This window comes from Arabidopsis thaliana, chromosome 2 (genome assembly GCF_000001735.4).
Source record: "Arabidopsis thaliana chromosome 2, partial sequence".
Taxonomy (NCBI): Eukaryota; Viridiplantae; Streptophyta; class Magnoliopsida; order Brassicales; family Brassicaceae; genus Arabidopsis; species Arabidopsis thaliana.
The window spans coordinates 4,048,260-4,060,841 of NC_003071.7; the positions used below are offsets into that span (position 1 = coordinate 4,048,260).

At 36.1% G+C, this 12,582-nt stretch overlaps 1 non-coding gene and 1 pseudogene across 2 annotated transcripts; one reads left to right on the forward strand and one right to left on the reverse strand.

Annotated features, from left to right (window-relative positions):
- Positions 1-3,289: 3,289 nt before the first annotated feature.
- AT2G10510 lies at positions 3,290-7,564 on the forward strand (annotated as a pseudogene; the record flags this gene model as incomplete). Its single annotated transcript has 1 exon — positions 3,290-7,564.
- AT2G05525 lies at positions 6,707-6,791 on the reverse strand. The gene has a single exon (NR_140085.1). It is a non-coding gene; the product is annotated as an other RNA (small nucleolar RNA).
- Positions 7,565-12,582: the final 5,018 nt, after the last annotated feature.

Sequence of the window (12,582 nt, forward strand, 5' to 3'; positions counted from 1 at the left end):
TTCCCAAATGTACATACCAACTATAGACATATATTTTCCATGCTACAAACCGAGGAAACTACATATACTAAACAAAATATGGTTTGACTAGACTAAATATATTTAGTTGATACCAATAATACATGATATACAACTACATGTTTACAGATAATGAAAATAAAGTAAAGTTTCTGTGGAATACACAGAACTGAGATTTGATTATTGACTAAACATAAGATACCGTGCGTAACACGGGTACTGACCTAGTAACATATTAAAAGATATACCACATGTGTATATTTTTATCAAAAAATGAATTTTGTCTTTAAGATGATCTATAGACATATGTTATTTTTTTCACGTATAATACACCTTGGAACAATTTTAAAACTAAAAAATTTAAAATTTCAAGTTATATATATATTTTAATATTGTAACTTTGGTTTAGTTTTTAAAATTGTATAATTATATTTGATTGTTAATTATAGGATTTCACCTATAGTACATACCATCCTGTATTAATATCAACTCAAACTCGTCCCACTATATAATTCTGTCACGTGAAATTAAACATCATTTTGTTATTTTTCTAAATTTTAAATGTTTATGATATTGAAATTAAAAAAATATTAATAATATTGATCCAAACTTTATAATTATATTTTAATTGTTATATATAGAATTTCATCCGTTGTATATTGTCCAATATTAATATATTTAATTTTTTTAATAAAGTATAATTTTTCCAAAGTTATAAATTTTTTGATATTTAAGTTTTAAGAAATTTAAAATATTAATAATATTTTGAATTTTTTAAAGATTAAGTTCTTTAAAATAGAGAATCACAGTAAACCGGATAACATTTTTATTTTTGGATGCCTGATAAATCAAACTTCCAGTTCATTCTTATTCAAAATCATTTTGGTTCTTTTTATAATAAGACTCTGAACCATTGCCTAATTTCTTAAGCAATGTGAGACCTTTTACACTTACTTTTTTTTCTTCATCGATTGAGTAATATATGTCTGTTTTAAAACATTTGAATTACATCATATGCAGAAAAAATCTTATATTTTATTAACTATATATATATTATATAAAATCAAATAAATTAGATATAAGAACAACTAAAAGTGAAAGAAAAAGCATATATTTATATTTAATGTAGATAGATAAAATTTAGGAAATTCGTAATTAATTGAATGTAGTTCAATAATGATAAGATTTAATTAAGGATATAAACCTAGATAGGTTTTGTAGGGACTAAATATGTAATATAGGACAAAGTTAATTTAAATATTTAATGCAAACTAACAAATTGTAAATTTTTGGTAATAGAATATTTGGTTAAGATATAATTTGTAAGGACCTAAATGTAATTAGTAAATAGTTAAGGGATTTTTGGCCAAAACGTCTACCAAAAAATGTATATGTAGATCATTATTTTGTGATTGATTAACCATCTTATCACATGCAACAATTCATGTTATCAATCAAATAATACATCATCATGAACAAACAGAATTAGATTTGAGAATTTTGTTATATTTTTGGTATGTTGCATTAAAATGTAACCCCACATGAGAGTGTCGATGTGGGGAGGCAAAAAGCACACCACATGGTAGTCCACTGGTGTACATGAAGAAGTTGTCTCAGTATATTCCAATTAAGATTAGTTTTTAGGTTTTCTATAATTTTTAAGTTTTTTAATAAATAAACAACACTTAATAAATCAGTTTTGGTAAGACTTTTAAATTTATTTATTTTTTAATCCTTTTTCAGTAGATACACTGTATTAAAATCTCATTGAGTTTTAGAAGACTTATGAGGGTGTATTAGACTTTACATTTTGAATGATTTAAGTTTTAGTCAGTTTTTCGGAAATTCAAGCTAACCGTTTATATAACTTTTAGTTGAGTCACACGGCTGGTGAAATCAAACCCGGTTTTGGCTGCAGTAGTCTGAGAAGTGGTTGGTCATCAAAGTGTTTTCACGATACACTAATATCAGGTAAGTGTTTCTAACTACTTATCTTGATGTAGATCTTCTGTAACTAGTTGTTTTTAACTTAGTTGTGCACTCAAGCAGGGGGAGATGAGTCTTGTTTATAGAATGCTTGATTGTGGGGGAGTTTGACTAACTGCTGATTACTTAGTAATGTTCATAGTTGACTGATCATTTGATGAGTAGTTGACTAATTACTAGTTGAGTAGTGTTCACTGTTTATGGGGGAGACTTGTTTCAATTTAATTCGTTTTAAATTTAGACATAGTTTCACTGCCTGGTATTGGAGGAGTTCGTTGTTAAAATCCTTGTGAGTGATGTGAACGGTTAAGAACTTGATTTCTGTTGCTATTGATTTTTTGCGTTCTTAACACATTCTGATACGAACAAGCTTTAATCTCTAGCTAGATATTGCATTTTATGTTTCTTTTTGGTTGGTTTGTTAAGTATCTTTTTAGGTTGAGCCAGAATGATGCTTGAGTATCAAACTAAGTCAAAAAGGGGGAGATTGAAGATGCAGATTCTGACATCAACGAGCTAATGGACATCAGGGAGTTGTTGGATATCAGGACACTGCATCAAATCTACATCAAACGTTTGAGTTGCTGACATGGACGCGTGAGCTGACATGGCGGTGCTGGAGTGGTTGATGTGACGTGCCAAGAAGCTTTGTTGAATTGGTGTGGTGATCAAACACGAAAGTTGGTTCAGAAGATTTGGTGAATATTCTTCTCAACAAGTTAAGGAAAGAGATATGCTTGAATATCAAGGAGGATCTCGAACAAGGAAAAAGGGATAGGCTTGAAGATCAAGGAAGATCCCAACAAGGAAAGGGATAGGCTTGACGATTCAAGAAAGATCCCGCTCATTGATTCTCAGAGATCCTAGGAATTAGGGTTAGCGAGAATAGCATAAATATTCTAGGAGTAGGCATTGAGCCGCCTAAGCACTCTAGAATATTGCCATACGTTTAAAGCTTTCAAAGCCTAGCAAAAGCTTAGAAAGTGGGTGTTTCTAATCCCTCCTCTTCACAAGCGTGTGATAAGAAACTTAGGAGTGATTAGGCTTGGATATGTTCTTAGTCGGGGTTGATCATTCAGGTAGAATAGGTCAAGTAATTGCCGAGATAATGGAATCCTTGTAAAAGATTTATTATCAATAAGTACAAGTAAAAAGCTTTTGTTTGACGCGTTTCAAACAAAATCAGCGTGTTGTGTATCCTCTATACCCTCTTAATTGGTACCAAAGAGGACACCTGATAAAAGAATTTGTTAATCTTTTCAACAAGTGAGATCTTGCGACAAGGATGGAGAAAGCACAACGGTTCGTTGCGATACCTAAGCCACTGAAGCTAGATGCTAAGCAGTACGGGTATTGGTAGGTTTTTATCAGGCAATCAATTCAAAGTATTGACATGGATGCATGGTTTGCAGTAGAAGATGGTTGGACGCCTCCTACCACAAAGGATGCAAAGGGAGACACTGTGTTGAAATCAAGGACTGAATGAACTCCGGATGAGAACACAACAGCCAATCACAACTCTTAGGCACTGTCTGTGATTCTTGGATCTTTGCCAATGAATAAGTTCACTCAAGTTCAAGGATGCTTATCAGCAAAAGAAGCATGGGACATTCTGCAAGACTCATTCAAAGGCACCAGCAATGTGAAGCGTACTTGTCTGGACATGCTTGCGTTAGAGTTTGTGAATCTGACCATGGAAGTTGAAGAATCTGTGGATGACTTCACCGACAAACTGAGCTCCATCACACAAGAGGCTGTTGTCCTAGGAAAAACGTACAAGGACAAGAAGATGGTGAAAACATTTCTCAAGAGTCTGCCAGACAAGCTTCAGTCACACAAGTCAGAGATTGATGTATCTCTGAACTCAAATTCATTAAAGTCGGAACAGGTCGTTGGGATGATGCAGGCGTATGATACTGATTCAGTGAACGATGAGCCTGGATTCACTTTGGAGAAAGTCAGGATTCTAATTGAGGAGTTGATTCTGAAAAGGAAGGAACATCACAAGCTCATTTCTGAAAAGGGAATTGTGATGAAAAATGTTTTTGCACTTGAAAAGGAGCTTGGTGAAGAGAGAATCAAATCCTAAGGAGGTAGAAGACAACCTGAGAAACATCAAGATGCTGAGTAGGGGGACTAAAGACTTTGATAAGCTCCTGACTGCTGGAAGAACTTCAAACGTTACTTGGGGTCTTGAATATGATGGAGCAAGTTCAAAAGGAGGAACGCGTTTTGTCAAAGGGACAACTTCAGATGAGAAATCTGATGATATCCAACCAGCAGAAGCACATCGCATGGATGCACCTTCGAAGGCTCGAAAGGCGTTGACCATGAGTATGCCTACTCATAACTGGAGACATTCAGATTATCAGGTTGATCACAATCATCTGAGGAGCAAAAGAACAGGATGTTGGTATTGCGGAAGTCGAAAACACTACAGAGCTGATTGTTACAGCTTCCTGAATCGTGTTACGCAAGTCAGACACCACAAGCATCGCCACAAGAACGATAAGCAAGGGAATCAAGTCTACATAAAGAAAGATGATCTTCATCGTAATGGTGGATATTCGTGTACCTCAACTAAGGTTATGAATAGAGCTATTCTTGTTTACAACTTTGCTAAGTCTGGTTATGTAAAGGCAAGGACAAGATCAGAAGCATGAATTAGTCAGTCGAGTGTCAAACAGTTGAGCAGAAGAACGAGGAAATGTTTCTATAGTGACCAAGGAGAGATTACAGCTAGTTGTAACTTGTGTTACAATCGAGTAACTGAATTGCTGAAGCAAAACAAATATCACAGATATATTTGTATATCTAGTCAAGATTGGATGAAGAAACCTGATGTTTGCCGTCATGCTGCTGATAAACAAGGACGTACGACCCTCAAAAGTGTGTGAACTAGTAACTGTTGTTACATGTGGAATCCATCCAATCCACATTCAAAGTAGTTTGTTCAGAGAGGTTTTCTGAATTTGAAGTGTCAACATAGCCAGGACTTTGCCACTAGTAGCAAGGTGCAGCAGTCTGGTAAGTGTTCGAATCATATCCCACATGATGCTATGCGAAGGATTCGGGGGGAGAAAGTTACCAAGCCTGCTTGTGGCGGATGAATCTGGAACTGAATCTGATGGTGTTTGTACATATGTCTGTACATATCCAGAGTCAAAGTTGATGAGTCTCTGTACATATCAGGGGAGTTGCAATGCATAGATACCATTACAAGAGTTTGATGCAGTGCAAGATGCTGACTGGACTGGATCCATGGAAGAATGTTGAAGTACAAGTGGTTGATGCTTCTTCATGGGTAGCAACATGGTCTCGAGGTAGAGTAAGGAGTAGTATATTGTGTCTCTATCCATTGTTGAAATAAAGTACTTTGCTCTAGGGAGTTGCTACACTCAAATCATGTGGATGAAACAAATGGCAGCTGACTATGGTATGATCTCTGGTTCTTTACTAATTTATTGTGATAATCAGAGTGCATTAAACATAAGAAATAATCTTGTTCAACATTCACGCACTAAGCATATTGATATATTACACCATTTCATTCGTGAACTTGTTGAGGCGAAACTGATAGTAGTTGATCATCTAAGTACTGAATATCAACTATCTGATTTGTGTACCAAAATCTTGGAGTTTATTAGCCTCAATGATCTGAGAAAGTTAATTGGTGTGCGTGAGATCTAATCTGTTTCGTGAGATGTGTTGATCTAAGACAGGAACAAAAAATGCAAGAACAGGCCATGGAAATCCAAGGATGAATAGAAGATCAACACTATGTGAATAAAGATGTGTGGAAAATAGCTGCCTGTCATGCTGATTCTGTAGTCAGCCGTAAAACGTTGTCGTCTAACAGGAGGTCAAAGAGCTGAGGAGATCAACTTATTGTGCAAACCAAACTAAGGGTATCTAAAGCCTAATTTGGTGTCAAGTGACCATCATGCACTGATATCAGCAGTTGAGAAGTCAAGTGATGTTGCTGATATGAAACTGATAGATCAACAGGGATTCAAAGTTTAAAAAAAAAGGAGAACCCTGTTGTATCTAAATCTGAGGAAGTGTGGAAATAAAAGCAGCACACTCCTGATTCTTTGAGCAATCTCCAAAGGAAAATTCCAGCTGCCTGTTACACGTTGAGCTGATCTACTTGAATTGAAGGCATGACAGTGTGAAAGACTAGCCACTGTACCCAGAGTTGATCTATCAAAGATATGAGTGGTTATGGTAGCTTCTTGCTGAGTTCTGAACAACTGGTTGGCACGTAACACGGAACAGATCTCAAAGGTATAAAAATGTTTTGAATCCAACGTAGTGTACTCACATGTTTCAATAACTTTCTGGGTCACTAAACTCTGTTCATGAGTGAATGGTTGTTCGCTAAATGATTTTTAATCAGAACTATTCTAACATGTGATGTTGATGAATGGGATGATATGAATCAATGGGATTATTTGCAAGTGTGCACTAATGTTTTTGTTTAGTGTTTCAGGCTCTAATTATTTTAGGTATAGTTTAAGCCCATTTGTTTTGAAGGCCCATGAATAAATTAAGCCCATTACTTAATGTCTAGGTTGGAGGGAAAAAGAGTTAGGGTTTCTCATGTCAAATCAAACCTGCCTAGGGAGTCGTTAACTCGAAGACTTGTGCTCAAAGAGAATCAAGTTTAAATCTTTCTTGAAGATGAATGCGATATTCTCTGGACTTCAACGGCTCGTGCAAAAAAGATCTGTGAGACCGTCGTCGGACCTTTCAGAAACAGCCTCTGAGGAGGATCCATCACAGTCTCTGAAAGCTGAAGAGGAAGAAAATCTAAACAAAGCTATGGTGTTGTATGCTGAGCCCGAACTGACACCTCTCAGATCTGACCTTCCACACAAGGAGAAACAAGATGAACAGGCAGCCGTATCTCCAGAGCCACCGAGTGTGAATCTATTGTTGTTCCTATTCATAGATCTGAGACACCCATTCCTGCTGAGCCAAAAGCCAGACGTGTGACCAAGTTTCACCACTCAACAACGAGAATCCTCAAGTGGTCCCAGATCTCTGTTTGAATCCGTACCAGCTGCTAACTCGACGGATCTATCTGTGTCCTCGCGTTTGCTGAAAAGGAAACAGTCTGGTGCTGTGAAGAAGGTGAAAAGACAGAAGACTAAAAAAGGGAAGGAAGCTGCTGGTTCAAGTGTTGCTGATGAAGTTGGCTTTCACCGCTTGCGACTTATCACTCATGATGCTAACAAGAGGTCGAAGACGATTCTGTCAAGGTATGTGTGCGAGGCATGGAGTACGAATTCTCTCCTGCCAAGATCAAAGTTTTGTTTGGTCTACAATCAGTTGATGCCAGAGCTTAACAGTTGCAAATTATTGGTTTGATTGATGATGAGGTCACCAACTATCTTACTGATGGACAAGTGAAGGTTCTTCAGACTCCTCCCATGAGCACCTTCTCGAAAAACTATAGGAAGCTGTTAAAGTTTTCGTGCAGAAATTGGTCTCCAACAACCAGCGAGGGATATGCAAGTATAGACACGGCTTTGCTTGTGTATCAGATTGCACAAAAGTTGGCTTTTGACTTTGGCAAATGGTGTATGAGCATATTCTGCAGCTTGCTTTGAAACCTGAGGCAAAGTTCTACATTCGGTTTCCGAGTCATGTGTATCAACTTTCAGATGCAGCATCCTGTGAAGTTTGATGTTGAGAAGCATGTGCCATTGAACTTGGCCATTGAAGTTCTGCATGTGAGTTTCAGTTCAATTCCTCTAAAACACAAACATGTCGATGCAGTTATAGAGGGTGTCAATCCAGTCCACTATATTGCTAGCAATCAAGATGTGTACAAAAACAACTAAGTCAAGCCAGATTATAAAGATGGTGGGTTTCTAGTAACAATCCTAGGTCAAGATTCAAACAAGTAAAAATGAGAACTTAACAGCCCTACTCGATCATTGGGTCGAGTAGAACCAACAGGTGACAAAATTAAGAACTAAAATGCAATAAACAGAGGATACAAATAACAGGTAAATAAAAGTGCAATCAACAAGGGATACAAATCAATCTAATAGAAGTTCTAAGGATGGATTCATTGATAAGGGCAACTCTAGGGTTCATCAAATGGCTAATAGGCGAAAGGTAGATACCCATGACGATAGATTCAAAAACCGGGTCAATCCACTCTTGTGACAAAGATCCCCATAACTTTACCACTTCCTAATCTCAACTCTCGTTGATGAAACATAGCATAGCATGGTTTAAGAAACAATCTACCAAAGCTAATAGGCAGACAAGCCAATCCCTTGGTCGAGTCTACATATCTCTTGAATTCGTAGGTCAGATATCCATTTGAACGTCTTTTGGACGCTGGACGTCTATGATCGGATCTCCACATTAGCCAGCAAAAATCGCATAGGGGCCAAGCGAATCCAGAAGGGTATAAACCTAAACACTAACCACCTAACTAACCTAGAGATTACCCTAATCTAATCCATCGTCAAGAACCCTAATCACTACTCAAGCAACATTCTTAAGAACACAAACCCAGAAATTACTAAAATTATACCAAAATGTAGATCTAAACAAGCTAAACAACTATACTTAAACAAACAAATGCAAAAACGAAATAGATTAAGAGTAATTAAAGTTTCAACATTCATAAACACAAAGAAAAACTAATAGATAAAGCATAGATCCTTTGGACAAATCCCAAAGTGATCTATTTATACTAAAATGTTGAAACCCTAGATTCACTAGAAGACAAGAGACTTGAGGCGGTTTGGGCGAATACTCGACCTTGGGGATCGAGTAAAGAGGGTGCTGCAAAGTCTGCGCCTTTGTGTCTATGCTCCGAGTGATCAATTGGTCGACTAGATGCTTCATCCTCTCCTATCTGTATGCTCATATGTCTGGTTGAGTGGGGAATGAGGAGGATCCGAAGACGCTTTGATAGCTCAACAAGTCTTGTAGAGATGGTCACCCTTGGTCGAGTATATGGATCGAGTAGTTGATCGAGTAGGAGGGGCGAGTAGATGAATCTGCTGCTTCATCTGAGGTTACCTTGATCGATTAAGAGGGTCGAGTAAACTTTAGCCTCATTTGTAGCATCCTGGATCGAGTAAAGAGGTCGAGTAGAATGTTGCCTCTTCTATAGCTGCCTGGATCGAGTGAATGGATCGAGTAAAGTCCTTTTAAGCTCCTTTTGCACCTGAAAGCACACCAAAATATGCAATGCGAATGCAAGATGATCCTAGATTCCTAAGTATGCAAAACAAGCTAAAATGGTGCAAAATGATATGATACAATGAGCAAATGCAAAGCTAAATGATGATAAACATACACCTAAAATGAGTAAAATACAGTGTTATCAGCATGCTGCTCTAGATGCAGGTAAGTGTTTCTCTGTTTTCTCTGAGATATTATATCTTTGCTGATGTTGTGTGATTTTTGACTAATTCATGCACTAAAGCAGGAGGAGATGTGTTTGATTCTACTCAAGATGGGGGAATTAATTTGTGGGGGAGATTGATATTTTTAACCTTTAAAATCTAGTTTTTGACAACCTTGTTTTTATTTCATACCATGCTTTTGTTTTTGTTCTTTTTGAACTGATGATATGTATCATCTGAAAACTTGGGTATGTAATAAGTTAAACACAGATGCTTGGACGAATCTTATCTTTTGATATGTATGCTAGAAACATTTCTAGATTTTGTCTTGTTGTTGTGTTTGGGTTTCCTTCTGTATGACTTTTAGGTTTTATCACGAAGATTGGTTGAGTCACACGGCTGGTGAAATCAAACCCGGATTTGGCTGCAGTAGTTTGAGAAGTGGTTGGTCATCAAAGTGTTTTCACGATACACTAATATCAGGTAAGTGTTTCTAACTACTTATCTTGATGTAGATCTTTTGTAACTAGTTGTTTTTAACTTAGTTTTGCACTCAAGCAGGAGGAGATGAGTCTGGTTTATAGAATGCTTGATTGTGGGGGAGTTTGACTAACTGCTGATTACTTAGTAATGTTCATAGTTGACTGATCACTTGATGAGTATTGTTGACTAAATACTAGATGAGTAGTGTTCACTATTTATGGGGGAGACTTGTTTCAATTTAATGCGTTTTAAGTTTAGACATATTTTCACTGCCTGGTATTGGAGGAGTTCGTTGTTAGAATCCTTCTGAGTGATGTGAACGGTTAAGAACTTGATTTTCGTTCCTATTGATTTTTTGCATTCTTAACACAGTTCTGATATGAACAAGCTTTAATCTCTAGCTAGATGTTGTTTTATCTGTTTCTTTTTGGTTGGTTTGTTTAGTATCTTTTTAGGTTGAGCCAGAAGGATGCTTGAGTATCAAACTAAGTCCAAAAAGGGGAGATTGAGGATGCAGATTCTGACATCAACGAACTAATGGACATCAAGGAGCTGTTGGACATCAGAGAGCTGTTGGATATCAGGACGGTGCATCAAATCTACATCAAACGTCTGAGTTGCTGACATGGACGCGTGAGCTGACATGGCGGTGCTGGAGTGGTTGATGTGACGTGCCAAGAAGCTTTGCTGAATTGGCATGGTGATCAAACACGAAAGTTGGTTGAGAAGATTTGGTGAATATTCTTCTCAACAAGTTAAGGAAAGAGATAGGCTTGAATATCAAGGAGTATCTCGAACAAGGAAAAGGGATAGGCTTGAAGATCAAGGAAGATCCCAACAAGGAAAGGGATAGGCTTGACGATTCAAGAAAGATCTCGCTCATTGATTCTCAGAGATCCTAGGAATTAGGGTTAGCGAGAATAGCATAAATATTCTAGGATTAGGCATTGAGCCGCCTAAGCACTCTAGAATATTGCCATACGTTTAAAGCTTTCGAAGCCTAGTAAAAGCTTAGAAAGTGGGTGTTTGTAATCCCTCCTCTTCACAAGCGTGTGATAAGAAACAGAGGAGTGATTAGGCTTAGATTTGTTCTTAGTCGGGGTTGATCATTCGGGTAGAATATGTCAAGTAATTGCCGAGGTAATAGAATCCTTGTAAAAGATTTATTATCAATAAGAACAAGTAAAAAACATTTGTTTGACGCGTTTCAAACAAAATTGTGTATCGTCTATACCCTCTTACTTAGAACTTTTCACTATTATATCAGTTGAGATCAGTTATTTAGTTTCTTAATCCAATTAAGTTCTATTTTGGATGACATGATGGTTGACGACATCTACCATTTCCTTGGAGAAAGTTGTTCATATGTTAGAGAGAAGACGATCATGGTATCTACATTATATATCAATTAAATGTAGGGTAAAACTTGACAATTATTTATTGTTTTATTTATATTTTAGATTTTAATATTTTATCAATTAAGATTATATTTTGAGTTTTCATATTTTTTTTATTAATAGCTTTACTTGTGTTATTTTGAAAATTAGTAAACGAGCTTTGCAAAGCTTTTTAATATTTGTTTTCAGTAGAATTAACAAAATCTCAACGAGTTTAAGGAAGTTTGGTTAATTTCGGATTTCTAAGATTAACAAGTAACCATGCAATGATCATATTTTTGTTATTCCAAAAGTGAACAAATCACTAGTCGATGGAAGTCCCTACTACGTGTGGTTATGCATAATGGTAATGGACAATTAAATCCTCAAATGTCTTTGTTTTTAAGACCAGATTTAAACTTGAAATGCACATTGAAACAACAAATCGAGTGAGAGCAAACAATGCAGGAAAATATGCAGAAAGTTGCCGTAGCGAATGATTTTGGAGAAATAGAAACTATAAACTTTTTCTTTGGATTAAATTTCATTACTACTATTACCAAGCATGAAAGATTCACCTCCGGATATATTAAACTTTTAAGAATTTTATATGGAAACAGAAAAAAGATATACGTGCACATTTTATCTCTTTAGCAATCATAAGTCATTTGTGTTGGGATCAATCACTATACAACCTCGAACAAAAAAAATTCCTTTCTAGAACAAACAACATTAATCCTATAACTATCCATATGAATTCTGATTTAACCCAAATGTTTTTGGGAAATTGATTAGTTTAAGAATAATGTGACTTAACATAACTAGCAGACGACATTCATAAAGCCATTAGTGTAATGTATCTATCCAACCCCATGAACATGACTTGTCATATTAAAATAGATTTTTTATATTTGATAGAAACCAGAGGTTATATGGATGTGAGCCTAAAAGAAAAAGGGGTGATGCAACTATAATTGACTCATCATTTCAGATTATTATTTTCCTCATTTGATAGAACCATTGTTGATACACACTAAAAATATGTGTAGCAAAAATTGTACTCTTTCCTAGACTTAAAATAATTTGCTATGCCTTCGGTTGGTTAAAATCTAGTGATAAGGCAATAATTTGTTTTATTATGTCAACTTTGTTAATACTAGTTTGTTGTTTTAAGCCAATCCACGTTAAGTGGTATTTCTTTAAAAAATTTTTATTGTATGAACATTTGCACTAGGTGTGGGTTTTACGTTAATAGTATTCTTTTGTCATATTGCTTTCTATTTGTATGTGAGTTTCGTTGCTGTCAAACATGTTTATATATAAACTCACAATAAAATAGC